Source organism: Crocodylus siamensis, chromosome 4 (genome assembly GCF_052110815.1).
Source record: "Crocodylus siamensis isolate JL-2025a chromosome 4, ASM5211081v1, whole genome shotgun sequence".
NCBI lineage: Eukaryota > Metazoa > Chordata > Crocodylia > Crocodylidae > Crocodylus > Crocodylus siamensis.
The window spans coordinates 51,621,910-51,641,849 of record NC_143398.1 but is presented as its reverse complement, the minus strand read 5'-3'; the positions used below and the strand labels follow the sequence as shown (position 1 = coordinate 51,641,849).

Here is a 19,940-nt window from a genome sequence, read left to right as displayed (position 1 = left end):
AAGGGAGCCTGCAGAACATGCCAAGATGTGTGCATACAGCCAACCCTCCCCGTAAGCTGAACAATGTCAACACTAAAAATTCTGCATTCTTCTGGGCCTCACACAAAGCTCTTGGTTAAATTTCTCTTCTAGGAGAACAAACCTGGGAAAATTCTCCCAGATTATCTGAAGGTATGTATGTAGTCTTAGTCTTGCAAACTTTTACTTCCATATAAGGATGCCTTTGAAGTAGGAAGACAAATTCGTAGTTTAGGCCAGTGTTGCTCAACTCATTTGGCCCCATGGGCAGAATGCATGGCTGCAGTATTAATTACCACACTTCCAGCAGCCATGGCAGCTGACACTGCCACTACTCGTCTACCACCAAATTTCTAGATGCATGGGGAGCCCCACAACCCAGATCCAGCCTATGGGCCATATCATGGTTCCCTTGGCTTAAGACCCGTGCCAATAAGTAACTCTCTGTGAGGCGTCCAAACAATATGTGTACATAAATAAAATGACTGTAGTCACAAACTTATCAAGTTTATGCAGGGGTTTTTGTCTAATACATCATATGTTGACAAGTAACATGAATACTCAACAAAATACATGTTCCTACATTAATATTTAGCAAATAGTAAATTGCAGCATCATCAGTAAAAGATGTCAATGATCTGGAAAGGTAAAAGAATGTATAGAGACAAGAACAATAAAAGTAGTGTCATAAATTTAATCAGAAAGCAAATATCAAGCAAAAGACTATCTTTGTTCTTTGATACAAAGCAAAGGATATAACTAATATTGAACATGACTACTGGATAGAAGATTGTAGGAATTATAAGGAATGTTTTATAATAAATGTTTTATCAGTTATTTCACAATCACAGTAAAGCCAATGAAATTCTATTTAAAACCAAATATTTTAAGTAAATTAGAAAAATCATGGAACATAATATCATAAGACTTTCCTCCTTATGCGCAGTATTGTTTGTTTAATGCATTTTAACTCTCAGTGACAGACATACTAATATTATTTTTGGTACACTTGATTAATTCTTAACAAGGCTCTTCTGTCTCTTTCGGAAGATGTGGCCATCTCAAAGGTTACAGGGTAATATACACTCTTTCTCAACTGTCTCATTGGTTCCAGAGACACTGAGCAGTCTAGAAACAGAGAATAGTGCCTTCACCTTTAATAATTCTGCATATGTTATTAAAAGCACTATGCTTCATGATAACTGAAACTACAAAACAGACAAGTTTGACTTCGCATTATTTCAAATGTATTAACTGACTAGTGTCAATGTAATACATCTTAAAAAAATGAATCCTTCCTGACCTTAGCAATACTTTGGTATATCACACGTGTAAACACACAAGTGAAGGAGGAAACAGGAACAGTCATTAATTATTCTCACATCAATACCTAGAGAAAAACAGATTAACAAGAAACCCCCCCCCATAAATAACTACAGAAAGTTAAGTTGCAATTAATAAATATACGTATGGACTACAACATTGTTCTATTGTAGATTAGGAAGAAATTTACCCTATCACTGGTGTGATCCAGCATGGCCACCTTCATCTTTTTCTCATGAAGTCTATTATTTATACTATCAATTTATTATTTTAATGAAGTGTCAACTTCTGGATATGTAATACTTGTGACCAGGTGTTCACTCTTTTAATGCTGGGGTTGTTAACTTCTGATTCAATAACTACGCACACCCATCATGTTAAAAGTAAAATTCTATTTTAGGTTGTTACATCATACTAAACAAAATTCACTAAATGTGTATGTACTAAAAATTTACCAGTGCATTTCTTCCCTTGGTTTCTTTCACACAACATAGGGGACAAAAAAGTAAACACACACACACACACACACACACACCAGGGATATCCATTCTATTTCTAAAGATACCATTTTCAATAGACAAACATTTGTAAATATTAGTTAGTTTTGGCGATAGTTACAGGCATTAGTACCAAGAATACCAACTTATTTCACATAAGAAAATGAACAGCCATTAGAAAACAATAACTTTATTATAAATTTGAATCAGATGATAAGCCATGACTTAAAATATACAAAAGACAAGGTTTTGAAAAGAGGTTAAAGGCTTATATCTTCATTTATTTATTTATTTTAAAGACCTCTAATTCCCAAACTGCATTTTCTGTCTGGAAATACAAGAAACATTTTGAAATAGAACAACAGTACAAAAAATAATCAGATACTGTACACTGCCTAATGTCATGAAATATTGTTACTGTTCTTACACACTAAATTAAAGTTTAAGACCTCAAATCAATTTGAATGTAAGGATGTCTGGAATCTTCTTTTAAAAGCCAGTTTAGATTTTTCTTAGGAGAATTTTATTTAGTTCGCAGAAATTAAATAGACAAAAAAATAAAAGATAGCATCAATTCTAACCTGAAAAAATGGCTGTCAAGGATTTTAAAATACTTACTCCTGCAAGAAAAGAAAGGCCTTATAGGTCTACATTTCACAAAGTTTACAGTTTAAAAATGAAAGGTATTTTAAGCCACAAACTCTTTGAAATTACACAAAACATTGGATACTATATGAAAGGGATAAACAAAAAAGGATGAATAAAGGTATTTAAAGATTATATATCTAAACTGAACTTTTTGTAAGACCAAGAGAGAGGGGCGCAAGAAAGAAAATAGAGTGCTGAGATTTAAATTTCATGGACTCCACTGACTTGTCTTCTCCGGAAATTTAAATTACATAAACACCTCTTAAAATCTAAACATTTCACATAGACATCTGCCTTGTAATAGGTTTGAACCCAAACTGAATTAAAATAGGAGCTCTAAATATGCAATATAAGAAAATAAGAGAGAAGGGAGAGCCATTGGTAGCTGGAAAAAACAAGATTTCTAAACAAAGTGTGCATGATTAAGTTGTTTGTAGACATATTATGACCAAGAAACAACAGAAGTGGCATATATTCAAGGTTTCATAGTTTCATAGTTTCTATGGTCAGAAGGGACCTGAGCAGATCATCAAGTCTGACCCCCTGCCATGGTAGGAAAGAGTACTGGGGTCAAATGACAGCACCAAGCTGATTGCCTAGCCTGTCTTAAAGACCCCCAGGGTAGGAGCCTGTATCACTTCGCTTGGAAGTTGGTTCCAGTTCCTAGCCACCCTGACTGTGAAGTAGCGCCTTCTGATGTCTAGTCTGAATCTACCCTCTGCCAGCTTGTGACCGTTATTCCTGGTCACTCCTGGTAGTGCTGGGGGGGGAACAGGGACTTCCTCAGTGCCTGCTGGTCCCCTCTGACTAGTTTGTAACAAGCAACTAGATCCCCCTTCAGCCTTCTCTTCTGAAGGCTGAACAGGTTCAGGTGCCGTAGCTTCTTCTCATAGGGCTGCTCTGCCACCCCTGATCATGCGAGTGGCCCTCCTCTGGACCCTCTCCATGTTGTCCACATCCCTCTGGAAGTGCAGCACCCAGAACTGGATGCAGTACTCCAGCTGCGGCCTGACCAGTGCTGCATAGAGGGGGAGTACCACCTCCTTGAATCTGCTTGAGATGCATCTGTGCATGCATGACAAGGTACGGTTGGCCTTCCTGACTTCTTCCCCACAATGTTGGCCCATGTTTATCTTGGAATCAATGATGACTCCAAGATCCTTTTCTGCCTCTGTACTGACAAGAAGGGAGTTCCCCAACCTGTAGATATGGTGCCGGTTCTTCCTCCCCAGGTGCATCACTTTGCACTTATCGGTGTTGAATTCCATCCTATTCTCGTCCATCCACTCCTGTAACCTGTCTAGGTCTGATTGCAGCCTATTCCGCCCTTCTAGTGTGCCCACATCCCCCCACATCTTAGTGTCATCAGCAAATTTGAACAGGGTGCTTTTTACCCCCTCATCCAAGCCACTGATGAAGATGTTGAACAGTTTGGGCCCGAGGACTGAGCCCTGCGGAACCCCACTGCCCACATCCCTCTAAGTCGAAAATGACCCATCCACCACCACTCTTTGGGTGCGGCCCTCCAGCCAGTTGGTGACCCATTTGACTGTGTGAGTGTCGACACCACAGTCCCCCAGTTTCTTAATGAGAATGGGGTGAGAGACAGTGTCAAAGGCCTTCTGAAAGTCCAGGAAGTTATTTTTTCTGTTTAAGAATTAAATGATGGAATGCAAAACTTTTCTGCAAAAGGAGGGAAAGGAGAGAAAGGAAGACTTCAACATATAAAATCTAAGGTAGGGCAGATTTCTTAAGAAGTGTCAGGGAGGCACACTAACTCATGGTACTTTATGCAAGCACCATGAGTTAGAGCGCCATTGAACCCAATAGGCATTTGCCTGTTAGGTATGGGGGCTTGAAGCCTGCCTGCACCAGCCCTGCCCAGCAGCCCCCCTGAAATTTGCCAGACCACCCCTCTCCTCAGCCCTGCCCCCACTGCCAGCTGTTAATTGTTAGCAGTGGCAGGGGGAGGGAGGGAGGAGGGTCTGAGCCACCCCTGCTGCACATGCCCCACGAGCTACACCTGTCAGACCTGTGTGGCAAGGGGGGCACCCTCCCCCACTATGCAAGCATCTTGACAGCAGCAGAGGCTGCCATGCCTGAAGCTGGTGTGGAAGGGGGCAAATGAAGTCCTCCCTGCCTTGTCAGCCTAGCCTGACTCCTCACAAGACCCCAGCAGGGGTAGCCAGGCTGGATCCATGAGGTGGAAAAGCTCCATTTCACAACCCCTTTTACCACCCCCCCGCTGCCCCCAACTCCTGGCAACGGCAGCCTCTGCCACTGTCAAGATGCCCATGCAGGATCTGGTGGGGGGGTGAAATGGAGAGAGCTCCCTTGCCTTGCATGCCAGGACTGGCTTCCCCCAAGAACCCAGTAGGGGTAACTGCTGGGGGGGGCATGAGAAAGCAGAAGCTTCCTCCAGGATTTCTCATCCCCACTGCACTGGGAGGAGACTCTGTCTCAGTTCTGTGATAGCCCCGGAAGCAGGGCTGGGCTGGTGCTTGCCCATGAAAGCACCAGCCCAGCCCCACAAAGCTACATGTATGCAGGCAGAGTCACCCAAAATTTACCCTCCCAGGCAACCTGTTCACAGGTACCCTACAGCACCCTGACTTAGAGTGCTCGTCTGATACTTCATCAGATGAGGATTTAATTTTTGTGCAATCAGCCATTTAAAAAGCATTGCAGCCATGAATTTTACTATGTTATGGCTGTAGAGCATTTTTTCAGGGGCCTTATCGCATGAAAAATGTAACTTCTGTGAGCACCCTGAAAGAGTGGAAAAGAAAGAAGGCGAATCACAATAAGAACATATGGCATGAAAATTAAAATTCACTAGCAATTAACCTCTTAACATGAGTGCATTTCTGCCTAAAAGCATCAGAGCAATGTGTCTGCTCATTTCACATCAGCTCCCCTCTTACTAAGAGGAAACACCAGTTCGCACTAGCTCCTGAAACAACGTAAGTATTAGACTGTTGCAGAGAAGTTCGGTATCAGTAAAAATTGGAGTGTATCAGTTTGAATTAAAACATTGCTGCAAATTTTACAGAACAGCTCCCCATATTATGCCAGCTTATAATTAACATGACACAAGCAATCTTCCCTTCACAATAATTATAAATTTGGCATTCTTTTAATAATAGGAGTTACACTGTGACAATGAAACTGATTAACCAACCTCTAAACAATTGTTACTTTAATCTAGTAGCCTGTAATTTTTCTCAAACAAGTCTCTTAACGTTTTATCCCCTTTAATATTAGCACACTATGTATAAATTAACATTACTTCTTACAATAAAAGTTGTGAAATATTACTACAAAATTACCAGAGGCCAATGGTACTCAATCTCCAGCCCACTGGCCAAATCCAGCTCATGGATCTGGATGACGCATCTGGTCTGCAAGGCTCCCCAGTTCAGAAATTTGGCAGCAGGGGGGCAGTGGCAGGGTTAACAACTACTCCTCTATTGCCAAATTTCTCGACCCATGGGAAATCCTGTGGGCCTAATAACATGGTGCTGGCTTGTAGGGTTAGGTCTGTGTGCAACCAGATCTACCATGTGAGGTCAGGCTGGTGTGGCTGCACTGGGTGCCTAGGGTTTGGCCAGCATGTGGAAGCAGATAAGCACACTGGATTGCACCCACAGACTGACCCCACACAGGATCTGGCCCTCAAACTGACCCCACACCACTCACCTGGCCCATGGAGCCAGTAAGTCAGGCATCACTACTACATGGTTTCAAAAACATTTTCCCCCCACTTTTTTCATTTGCAAGAACAAGAGATTGCTCACAATTTACTTTCAATACAATTTGACATATTATTCTTCCCATTTAGAGCACAGAGTATATATGCAATTGACAACCTGCCAAAAGAACATTATATATATTTGTTAAGTTTATAAGGTTTACATTAAGATGGTTCTAACACAGCAGTATTGATTCAGATGTTTAATGCTGAAGAAGGGAGAAAGCAATCTACATTCATTAAGCTCACAGCCTATTCACTTATATTTGAGTTCTTCTGAACAAAAAGGCATGTTTACATTCAAATTCTATCCAGAAGCAACTGAGACTGCTAGATCTTATTAAGAAAAAGAACGCCTAGCAGCTGCTGAGGAAGCTGACATGAAAATCTTGGACAGACTGCTAACCAGTCCTGTTTGTTTTGTGAGAAAGGTATCTGTCCAAGCAAAGCTAGCTAAGGATGTGAAAATAATCCTGAAAGCATGCAGGTGTTCACATTCCTGGCAATATCTAAAATGTTGTCTATGCAATTGCTATGTGGACATTTGGTATCAATGCTGCCCATAGAATGCAAATCTAACAATACATCAATTCAGCACAATTACAAAAATTAACACTTGCATGAGCCTTGTGGGATCTGGTGCACAAATGGCTACACAAAAAGTTCAAGTCCTGCAGATTCACTTGAAAGCGTGAGCTTGATTATTCTGAATTGTGAGGAGAAAATCTACTATTTATCCAGCTCTTTGTCTTATTGGTATGGAAAATGAGGCTCATTGACATAAGTTAATAACATAGCTAACCTTAACAAGTTTTGATCACATAGCTCAGCATTCATGAATGTACTGAATTCTAGTACTGAAGCCTCTTGATGCAAATACAGTTGAGTTACAAAGCAAACTTTTTCTTTACATGAAAACAGTCTTTAACTAAAGTGGAATTTCATTATCTTCAAAAAGTGTGCCCGGCATTTCTTTACCTGGGAAATGTAATTTTAGTTCACCACTTGTTAACTTCAAGAGTTACTGGCAGATAAGCGTCTGAAAGACCACAATTATAAGGCCATTATAAATATCTAGTTCAAGCTCCTTCAGGCACCAATCAAGCATTGTTTCATACAGCTAGATCATGCCTTTTTTAGCAAAATATCCAGTTATCATTTCATGTTTATGTGACTGAAAACCCACTAAGTCTCTAAAAAAGATATTTAGTGGTTAATTTTGCCCACACTAAAATATGTACAGGGTGTTTATAAAGCTCTTGTGTAATTTTAAAGTTTAATAACTTTGGATGTACACATGGTAGAAGGAATTGAAAGCAATAATGTATTAAGTTTTAACACAATACAGCTCATATTTCTAAACTTCAGCATAACTGCCATCTTTCGTGACACATCACTCAATCCAGTTTTCCAACTCGCAGAAAATATTTTACAGTTGTGATTTTATGAATTGCATTTGTGATTTTTATATTATGCTAAGAAACTTAATGAATTATGCTTTCAATCTCTGTTTACAGTTTGCTTCCATCATCTGTATATCCAAAGTTATTAAAGTTGAAAGTTGCACAAGGACTTTATAAACACCCTGTACTTTATTTCTAGTCTGAATTCATCTAGCTTCAGTTTCCAACCACTGGATCCCATTATGACTTTTTCCAAACAAGCCAGTTCCCCATATAGGCACTTGCAGATCATGGACCCAGAACAGACTTGTGGATAACCCCACTTGATACCTCTGCCCAACTAGATACTGAGCCATTAATTGAGCATGATGATGCAACCAGTTGTTTGTCCACTTTACAGTACTTCTATTTAGTCTGTATTTACTTAGCTTTTTAATAAGAATGTTGTGGAAAACAATGTCAAAAGCCTTGCTAAAAATCAAGGTATATCACAGCCATTACTTCCTCCCATCAAAAGAGCCTAATAGCTTATCATAAAAGGTCATCTCACTGTGCCTCAAGGAAATAATTGGTCAGGTATGACTTTCTCTTTGTGAATCCATGCTTGTTGCTCTCAACCACCTTGTTCTTCTCCAGGTGCTTATAAATAATTACTTGATGACCTGCTCCATGATTTTTCCAGGTATCATGGTCAGGCTGATCTGACCCCAGATTCTCCTTCTTCCATTTCTTCAAGACAGTCACTGTATTTGCCCTTTTCTGTTATTGAGGACCTCACCTGACTGCCATGAGTTCTCAAATATGATAGTCAATAGCTCTGAAATTACCTCAGCCAGTTCCTTTAGTACTGCAAGCCAAATTGTGTCTGGTGTACTTAAAAGCATCTAGATTGTCTAAATAACCCCTAACCTGTTATTCCACTACTCTAGGCAGTTTGCCTCCTTCCCTACCTTTCCCTATCTTCATCATCTGGTAGCTGACTTTATTTGTGAAGGCTGAAGTAAAAACAGCATTATAAATACTTCAGCCCTCTCTGTATCAGCTGTGAGGGACCTATATTTTTCTTGGTCTTATTTCTGATATAGAGTCCTTTTTTATTGCCTTATTTCTCTTGCCATTTGCAACTCAAAGTATGTCTTCTGAAGTGTGTACACCAGAAGCAGACACAGCAATCCATTAAAAAAATGAGCTTGCCTTGCTAAGTATGGCATCCTGCTGGAAACTAATGTTCAGTTGGTTATCTACTATGAGCCTTAAATCTTTTTCTGTCTCCTACTTTTCAAGGTCCTGGCTACCATCCTGAAGCATAAAACCATTCTTTGTTCCTACACATATAACTTTATATTTGGCCATTTAAATGTGTGCTTGTTTGTCATTGTGGTATGAGCACTAAATGGAAAAAGGGTTGCCAGTAAATACAGGGGACTGGGTTCAAGAGTCTGGAAGGTTCCTTCAGTTGTACATTAATTCATATTCTTTCAAATGCATTCACATTAAAATTATCAAAGATCAGTCTTCTTATTTTCACATCATTCTGAGATACAGAATGAGTGTCAGAACTCCTTCTTCTGTTTCTCCACTTATAGGCTCGGCAGTGCTACGCTGGCTAGCATTACAGAAGAAAGAGACTTGGGAGTCATCACTGACCACAAGATGAACATGAGCCTTCAATACAATGCTGTGGCTAGTAAAGCAACCAAAACGCTGGCTTGCATCCATAGATGCTTCTCAAGCAAATCCCGGGACGTCATTCTCCCCTTGTACTCGGCCTTGGTGAGGCCACAGCTGGAGTACTGCGTCCAGTTTTGGGCTCCACAATTCAAAAAGGATGTGGAGAAGCTTGAGTGAGTCCAGAGAAGAGCCACGCGCATGATCAGAGGTCAGGAAAACTGACCTTACAACGACAGGCTGAGAGCCATGGGGCTCTTTAGCCTGGAAAAGCGTAGCCTCAGGGGTGATCTGATGGCTACCTATAAGTTTATCAGGGCTGACCACCAGGATCTGGAGGAATGTTTGTTCACCAGAGCGCCCCAAGGGATGACTAGGTCGAATGGTCATAAACTACTACAAGACTGTTTCAGGCTGGACATAAGGAAGAATTTCTTTACTGTCCGAGCCCCCGAGGTCTCGAACAGCCTGCCATCGGAGGTGGTTCAAGTACCTACATTGAACACCTTCAGGAGTAAATTGGATGCTTATCTTGCTGGGATCCTATGAACCCAGCTGACTTCCTGCCCTTTGGGCAGGGGGCTGGACTCGATGATCTTCCAAAGTCCCTTCCAGCCCTAATGTCTATGAAATCTATAATAATGTACTCAAACCTACCTAGAATTGATGAGTTAGCACATTTTTTAAATATTTCCATCATTATGTACATGAGGTGCTAAATTGGATTTAAAATCGTGCTAATAAATATGCATTAAAATAATTTTAAAATTGTCCTTCTCCCAGTCAGGGAACCATACAGGTTTCTTTTTTGCTATGTTATTTGAGGTAGTAGTATTTTGTTTTTCTCATCGTCTACCCCAGTGAACTGACTAAAAACCTTTCCTTTCTATTAATGAAATATACAGCATATATAAAGTCTAATACTGACATTATATTGTTTGAAATATAAAGACAAATCACCTTGACTGAATATTAAACTTTAAAATGGAATGCTTGTATATTTTATTTTGTTAACAAAAATATTAACAAAGCCACAAAATGCTCAATTCTACCTTTATAAATACTTTATGCACTTCTATTGCAATTAACATGCAAAGGGCTCTGGGGAAAACACTTCCTATTTTCTCCTTCATTAACTAGAGCTCTGCTGTGCAAACAGCTTTCACAACACTGAACTACAATTCAGTCTGCTATTTGAATTCCAGTTACTATTTAAATATCTTGTTTCAAATAAAAGTACAATCTTTAACTGAGGCTAAAGCAAGAGTTAGAAACAGATCTCCATAGCTATGAAAGCCTAGATATTTTTCATAATAATTTTGTATCTCTTGAAGGAACTAAAGCCTTCTTATAGGCATACTCATTAAACTGATCATTTAAAGGCTTCTTAGAACTAGCTATTTCTTCAGTAGATAAAATTAAGCAAGTCAGCTGTATTATTCAATAGTAACCAGCAAAACAATTTTTGGAAATGAAAAGGCTTAAAAAAACCAAACAACCCTTTGCTAGTGGACATGACTGATGGAAACAAGAACTAGTTGATCTCATTTGTAATCTTACCCCAAACTTCAGATTTAAATTAGGTGCCAGAGTCAGATCAGCCACAGGCACAGTGCAGTGCTGAGATGAACACTGAGGCATCCACTGTTGCTCTTATCAAATAGCACCTTAAAATCACTCTCAGGTGCATATTTTTTACCCTTAACAAAGTCTGCTCACAAGTATCTAATGCATAGTTAGAGATGAAACCAGCTGTTATAAAACCCATCTCTCCCAAACAGCCTATTACTGATGTCATATTAATACCACATCTAAACAGCAACAACACAAGGCATTAAGTATATTTTTAAAGTCACTCTTAGTTAAACAACCCTAGCCTTTTCATGTACAATATGTTGGCATTAGCAAAAAATTAAAGGAAAATTATACTTCACTAATTTTTTGAGCCTGCCTTGAAAAGTCAGCATCACCTCCTGGTCCCAGCAATACGGGCTCTCATTAGACTATGATTTTTCATTATTTATTCTGAACATTGCTGAATTCAGAAACTTGTATGTTGCTAGCTATACAGTAAAATCCAATATTGGGAAAAATTACTTGAAAAAATGAACGCAAATAAAATACTGTAAAATTCCCATTTAAAGCCAAGTCACAAGCAGCTTTTATACTATCACAAAGTTATAATTCAAGTTATTTAGTAAAAAAAAAAAAGTGGGCACAATTCTCTATCAGCAGTCAATCTTGCAGCCTTCATATTTATTGGGAACAAAGAAGGATGCGTTTTCACCCTGTGCACTTACATCAAAACACTGTGCCTACCTCAAATTTATTTCAAATAGCAGCTTTCAGTGACAACTAATTCTTAAACACATCAAAATATATTATACATAATCCTCGTCATAAAATGTAATGAAGGATTAAACTGGCAGATTAATAAACTGTCAGAGAAGTGTAAAGTAATTAAACAAAAGCACTCCACTGTATAAATGTTAGTGACATGCTGATACAAAACACACTTCAGAAGTGCCGTTGACATGCCTGTGAACCTTGTCAAGAACAGAGAGAGTCACTAGAGTAATTCTGTTTTTTTAGCTCAGTGAAAACACAGAGGGTGATTTCAAGGGATTACTCAAAGCCCAAAAGAGCTATCTGATGTGGTGCACTAAGTTACGCTTTACCGTGTTGTCTGTCCAATACGTATGGGAGGATGGCAGCAGGAAGACAGTGTGGGGGTATATGCTAGGTCCAATTCTCTATTATATTCTGTCACGTGCAGCTTTCCTCTGGCATACGGGGGGTGGAAAGCCGGGACTGGGAGTACCACCAGCGTTAAGGGCCCTTCCTGGCTTGACACCAGAGCTTTCCTGGGTCCTGGTGTGGGGTGAGCCATGGCTCAGTTTGGGGGAAGAGAGGAAAAATGCTTGGAGCAGACTACTTTCCAAGTATTTTCTAACTCTTAGTGATTGCAGGCAACGACGAGAAGCCAAATGCAAGTTAGACTCTCCAGAGGCTGATCTAACTTGGAGAACTGGGCAGGCTCTTGGCTGCTCCAGAATATGGGATCACTAAGGCAAATGATACCCCCTTTCATCAATCAAAACTCTCAGTTGCATCACTGCTTACTGATCCAAGATGTTGCAGACTCAGCTTTAAGTCCCTCCTGTCTGCTGAAGAGATTTGAGGCTGTCATTTTTTGGAAACAAAGAAAGATACAAAGCAAAACAATTTAGAACTGTTAATGTCTGTTTTGTCAGACCTGGCTGACACAGCTGATCTGCTTACCAATTGTTTAATAAGGGAAGATGACCTGGGCTTAACCACCAATCATTCTGAAGTATCAACAGCTCAAGTGAATTTGTTCTACTTTGGTACTTCAATCTTAAACAGGGGGTCCAGTGAGAGATCCAAGTCTTCATAATTTTATCTCAAAGATCCAAGCCTTCATAATTCTACAATCCAATTAATGTAACACATATACCTACCTCTGCCTGACCTTAACAGCATCATGAAAATAATTATTTCCATTGTTGTGAACAACAGCAATTCTTGAACAATTTTTCCAACATTTTTCTTATTTCTAAGCTTTCTTATTCATCTTGTGTTGTCGTCAAACAGAGAAAATTGGAGATAAAATGATAGAATATACCCAATTTAATTTCTCCTATATTTGGCAGAATGACATTTCTGCACAGCTATTAGGGGAATAGGAAAGAATTTACTATACAGGCTGAAGAACAAACCAGAATCTCATCCTTTTTTCTGTTTTTTTTTTTAAAGTAAAGCACTGAAGTTGGGAGTTATGCATTTAAGGACATCACTCTTTTTCTTAACTATACTGAGCCCCAGCTTTCTGCTTCAACAGAAACACCTCTCTGTCTAGACCTCATTGCCCCTCCCCACCTCCTTAAAATTAATTCAGATTCATTTTGGCCTTAATTTATCCCACATTACAAGCCAAAGGTGGATCCAAGACTTTGCTTAGAAGCTACAGGAGCCTGCTCTAGACCCACAGATGAGAATAAGTGGTACAATAAAAGCAGCAAGTTGGAAGAAGCTGAGAGTAGGACAAGAAATCCCAGTTATAGATGCATTTATCTGATCTAAAATCTTGAGGCTCACCCATGAATTAAAGTTAATGTATAATTAAGATTGTTTCCAGTAGAGTTACCATGTAGTCAGGGCATTACCAACGTAAAATAACATGCTGTTTCTCAGTAAATATGCAATTAAGTTGTGTCACTATTGTACTTTTCATTTAGAGCATACCAAACTACTGGGATATGAAAGGATATTTCACTATACTTACTATTTTTGTAGAACCCCTTTGATGAAGTCCAAAGCAATAAAAGAGCTAGTTATTTTTATAATCTTCTACACCAGCAATTTAATCTCTAAGGGATTTGAATTTAATTTCTTCCTTTTGGCATAAGTAAGTAAAAAAGCTACTGAATGTGCATACCCCGCTTGTCTCATCTCTTGAGACAAAAAATATTACGTCAACCAGAAAGACATTTTAATGAGCTGTAATTAGCTCATCAAAGCTACCATTTGCACAACTGTTAAGTGTTTCTTGTCTAACACTATGGAATCTATTTCTGCCTTTCATACATATGGTTTTAGTTAATATTAAAGAATAGATACAGAAATAATTTTTTATCAGAGCTCTAGAGTTGATTATTTTATTAATGATTAAATTGTTTTGAGATGTATGCTTAAAAGGTACATTGTATTAGATACTGTAACACGGAGTAGGCAAAATGCAGCCCGGGGGGCCAGATGCAGCCTGCCAGGCCATTCTATCCGGCCCATGGGTCCCTAAAATATTTAGAAAATTAATATTTATCTGCCCTGGGCTGCCTGTCATGCGGCCCTCAATGGCTTGCCAAAACTCAGTAAGTGGCCCTCTGCCCAAAATAATTGCCCGCCCCTGCTGCAACACCTGATTTTAAATACCATTACACCTAGAGAAATTCACAAAACTGAGTTAGGTATGAGAGCCATGGGACTCTTCAGCGTAGAAAAAGGAAGGCTCAGTGGCGATCTGGTGGCCACCTATAAGTTTTTCAGGGATGTTCACCAGGATCTGGGGTAATGTCTGTTCACCAGAGCGCCCCAAGGGATGACAAGATCAAACGGTCACAAACTCTGCCGCAAACTATTTAGGCCGGGCATAAGGAAGAACTTCTTCACTGTCCGAGCCTCCAAGGTTTGGAACAGACTGCTGCCAGAGGTGTTTCAAGCACCCACTTTGAATGTCTCCAAGACATATTTGGTTGTTTATCTTTCTGGGATCCTATGAGCCCTGCTGACTTCCTGCCCCTGGGGCAGGCAGGTGGACTTGATGATCCTTTGGGGTTCCTTCCAGCCCAAATGTCTATGAATCTATGAGTATACACTCCTCACCAGATTCTTGAGTGGAGTTAGCATCCCACAAATGGAGTCCTTACAAGTCATCAAGCAAGGGATTGGGGGGGGGCATGTCTAGCACATGTCTCCTTTCCCATTGCCCCCTTGCCCTCTCTACTTATGCTTCTTGGCACAGGAAAGGAAGACTTGCTCATCTCTGCTGCTATCCCAGCCACTTCTGTCCAGCTCTAGTTGGGGCTGTAGGAAACAGCTATGCTGAGCCCAGCTCTCTGCAAAGGACAGCAGCAGTGGACAAGGTTTCCCTTTTCTGCACGTGTTCCTAGGCTGGTGGGAATACTCAGGGATACAAAGTAGGAAAAGGGAACCTACCTGCTGTCACTGCTGTCCCTAGTTGAGTCTGGCTCCCTGTGCAGCCCCTGCTACAGTAGGGCAGAAGTGGTTCTGGGGTTCCCCCCACCACCACCTTAGGGTCAGCCAGGGACAATGGTAGCAGTGGGTAGGGGAGGGGAAGAATCAGAGTGGAGGGGAGGTATCACTGGGCACTGAGGAAGAGAAACAAATCAGAAGCAGAGACTGAGAATACTTATTCCAAACTAGGCAGAGAAGGGATCTGTTGTCTCTCAGGAGAGTGTCCTAATCACCACACTATAGCATCCCTTTCTTGGGCTCAGTGGAACCAGTTCAGCCTCCACAAGAGAAGGCTTAGAGGGGATCTGGTGGCTGTCTATAAACTGACCAAGGGAGACCAGCAGTCTATGGGAGAGTCTCTGTTTCCCCCAAGCACTACCAGGAGTAACAAGAAATAACAGCCATAAGTTGATAGAGAGTAGATTCAGGCTAGATATCAGGAGGTACTACTTCATTCAGGGTGGCTAGGATCTGGAACCAACTTCCAAGGGAAGTGGTGCTCGCTCCTACCCGGGGGGTCTTCAAAAGGAGGTTAGATAGATACTTTGCCGGGGTCGTTTGACCCCAGTACTCTTTCCTTCCCATGGCAGGGGGTCAGACTTGATGATCTGCTCAGGTCCCTTCTGACCCTACCAACTATGAAACTATGAATAATGTTAACCTGAGAGATTAATAACAACCCACCCCAGAAGAATGACACAGGATACTCAGAGTGGAGTTAAAGTCTGGGGATTAGGGTGATCTCTTTGGAGGTACGAGAAGTATATTCAAATCCTTTCAGCAGTAGAGAGACTTGAAACTGGATCTCCCACATCCTGGTTCAGAGAGTACTCTAACCACTGGGCAATTTAAACAGCGGGATGTGACGGGTCGACCTCCTCTGGAAATTTGTAATTCTTGGTCTTTGTTTACTTGGCTTTTATCCTACCTGCCTGAAGTGAAACATGTTAGATATGTTGGAACAGTTCATTCAACGTTTCCAAGGAAAACTGTTTTGACATTTCCAAAATGAACTGGTTCAAGATTTCTGAAACATTTTTGTCATTTTCATTTCAACCCAAAGCTATTTCACAAATTTAACCCAACATCATTAATACTTGCAATTACCCAAAACTGCATTTTTCTAGGAGATGGAAAATTACCTCTACAAAATGTTTACCTAGCTCTGCTCTAAGCACTAGTATAAAGGAGAGGCCCTACCATCACTGCTACTTTTTCCCTCTCCCATTTTGGGAGGACTTATGCACATACTGAGCCCTTTAAGAGATTTTTGGAGGGTGGCATAGAGTGGAACACCTCGTTGATAAAAACTTCTGGGGTTTAGGAATAAAGAAGACATCAAACTGTGCAATGTCTTCAACATCCAAGCAAGCATGGTCCTCAGATGTCTGAAGAGTTAGGTGTCACATGATTTGGAATTTTGTGAATGCCAGCAATGCCTACATGTCTGTATTCACTGAAGGCTGACGCGTAAGCTCCAAAGCTCCCTTTATGGATCCACCCCTATATGGCTTGTTCCACCACAAATTATTTTATGTTCCTGTAATCAAGAATTGCACCGGACCAGCCTTCTCTAAATGCCCTAATGAAGGGCTGTTTTTAAAATGTCAAAAAATATCAAATGTTTTTAGGTAGAAAAAAGTGTGGATGCAATATTTTTTATTAAAAACAGAGCACAAAGAGACTCATGTAACAAGATTATTTATAAAAGGGAACAAATTATCCATTATCTACATACTGAAATGACAAATTGTGACACTCGTCTCACATTAAGTCACTTGTAATTGAGACCAATGTTTGCCTTTATTGTGTACCTTTTATATTCAGCGCATCTCCAAGCATTTTAAAAATCAACAAGTTAACTGACAGTGCAGTGATTCTGTAGGCTATTAAATAGTTATTTTATACTGAATGACATCTTAACTGGGAACTTAAGCATCAGTGCCTCTTTTAGAGATCGTCCCTAGATTTCTTCCCCAAATATACTAGTATCTCCAAGTTTTAACTTCAGGCTGAACTGTAATTCAGCAACTGAAAATTATTTATGTTTTGTAAATACCTTTACAATGGTTTTTATCAAAAAACTTGTGCCATGAAAAATGAAACCATGGGATCAAGGTGACTAATAAACCAGAAAAAAAGAAAGCAAAGATGGCAAAACACAACAGAACATCAACAAGGGGGCAGAATCTAAACTGATATTTTGGTATGGAATATAAACAAATATTAATTTTGTATCTTTACTGGCAGATATTCTGTTTTATTTCTGGGAAGAAGCCATTTGCTTCTTTTAATGTAGCTAAAGGATTACACCCAGAATCTATTTCTTTTACTTAACCATTTCCTGCAATGTAGTGGGTGGCCAGCTCACCCACGCTCAAATCAGTTCTTGAGCCCTTCAATCTGGCCCCAGTAACAAAGTCTTTCTCTGGGCTCCAAACCACAGGCTGTAATGCCCTCGGTTCGTCTGTTTCCCAGGGCTCAGCTGAAAGCAGAACAATCCAAATAGAACATGCCCTTAGCCTGGTCCCAGCAATACTGGCTTCAAAGCCCCAGGGTTGATCTGCACCACAGGGTTCAGTTACAAATATCAACCAATCCCAAATAAACATGCCCAGCATGGGTTAGCTCTCGCCCTGTAATCTTCTTTCAAAGAGTCCTCCCTCTCCATCACAACATTCCCTCCCTCCCCCACCAATTTACCTCACCTCCTTGTTCTTTTATTTCTGGTCAGCCAATCACTTCCCCTCATTATTGCTAATTACTTGCCACCTGAGGGCCCCTTACACAGGCAGCTTGTTGCCAACTGGCTAATTGATCCAGGCTGCGATCCTGTTACAAGCAACTAGGACAACTGGATTGCACTGTGGAGACAGTTCAGCTTCTTGATGCTTGACAGGACTGAAATGGTCCCTTACTCCTACCAGGCCTAGCAGCTTTGACATATGTGGACTAGAATGCATTCAACAGAGCTAGCATATACCACAGGCTATGTTATGTGGAGCCTGCTTTCTACAAGAAAAGGGTCTGATGTAGCTTGTTTTTCTGCAGAAAGTCTGATAAAAAACTCTTGTTATGGATAAAAGGGTTTGTTAGGGTGCATTCCACCCATTTCTGGAGCAGATGGCTCCTGGTACCAAGAAGAAGGGATAAAGTGAAGACATAACCTAAGTTGTTGATGAAAAACAGAAAATTGACTTAATTGTTAGCTACATCACTAAAGTGTTGGTGTCACTGGGCATAACCCTAGGTAACTCAGAGGGATGGAAGACCACGAGTATCAATGAAGCCCCTCCGCTCTAGGCCTAGGCGAGCCAGGGCCCCCTCCTTTCCCGAACCTTTGTAACCCTTTCTTCGGACTTTTTGTAACCTCCTGTAATACTGGAAAAACAGGATGAGTAGCAGGCAGGCTGAAACTCCCTAAAACTGTTATCTGTGGAATGCAAGGACACCGCTCAGAGAGAGAAGGAAGGAGGGAAGGGGGAGGGTGGAAGGGGGTGGGGGGGGGGTGGAAGCCAACTAGTGGAAAATTACTGCTGGGAGTGACCGGGGTATAAAAATACACTGTTGCAGGGCTAGGGGGGCAGGATTTGAGACCATACAGTCTCCCTGCGCCTTTTATTTGAGCTCAAATAAACTCCGTCTGCTTCTCCCCCCAGTGTGTTTATTGGCGCAACGCACACCGGGCGCAACGAACCCAACTGTTGCCTCCCTCGGGCACCTTGTGCCGGCAAGAGTTTTTGGCACCCAACGTGGGGCCCGAGGCTAACATTTTGCCTTGCCCAGATCCCTCCTGGGGTCAACGACTTGCGGCAACAACCAACGCCCAGCGCACACCGGTGGTTTCATCGGGGGCCTCGGCAGAGACGTGGTTTGATCGACCCCGGAGGGCACAATGGTGCAACACGCTCAAATAGTGGAGAAGCGATCGTGGGCGACGGTGTGGAACCGGTCCCTCGGACAAGGTAGGATAAGCTCAGCAGTCTGAGCATTGCCTGTTAAGACCTGGGGACGCCCAGTGTCTCCCTGGAGTACGGGGCAGGGACAGAGTATGGTTGGCAGGGCACGGTGTACACCCTTAGAATGCATTCTGACTAATTGGAAACTGTTTAAGTCAGTTCTAATGACTAAAAATAATCTTAAAAGGTTCTGTACAGTGGAATGGCCTCACTATCAACTGGAGGATCAGGAAAGGTGGCCTCCGGAAGGGTCAATTAACTATAATACAATCCTCCAATTACTCCTGTTTTGTCAGCGGACGGGTAAGTGGAATGAACATTTGTATGCGCAATTGTTTATGGCTTTACGAAATAAGACAGATATTTTGCAGAAGTGTAATTTGACTCCGACAGGATCGATAGTCGTTAGTGTTGAGTCTCAGCATTCCCCCCCAACCACTGTAATGCTAGAGTCGGCGTCCCCTTCGGCTTTAACACCTCCACCATATAAAGATCAGATGCCTCCGGTTCCAGAGATTCCTCCCTCAGTGGGATTTTACCCTTTATTTACTGAAACTGTAATAGCCCAGCCTGGGGCAGATGGGCATGCAGCCCAGACCATGCAAGTATACACCCATGTACCTTTTAACCCGGTGGACCTGGCAGCTTTTAAAGCACAGGCTGGAGAATTTTCAACTAGCCCGAGTAAGTTTATCTCTGTCTTTGAGGGATGTTTAGCTAGTCACAAGCCTGATTGGGATGACTGTAACTTCCTTATGCGAACCTTATTAACTGAAGTAGAGTGGAATCAAGTTATTTCCAAAGCAAGGGAGGAAGCACAGCGGAGGCATGAAAGGGATCCCATCAATGTTCCTGGTCCGGCAGATGTGGTTCCCCTAGCAGACCCTAGATGGGACCC

At 41.3% G+C, this 19,940-nt stretch overlaps 1 protein-coding gene across 2 annotated transcripts in view; it reads right to left on the bottom strand.

The window, feature by feature from the left end:
• The window catches only part of DOCK4 (dedicator of cytokinesis 4), a 423,704-nt gene that overhangs the window by 152,714 nt on the left and 251,050 nt on the right, over positions 1-19,940 (bottom strand). The gene's annotated exons all lie outside the window — the stretch shown is intronic.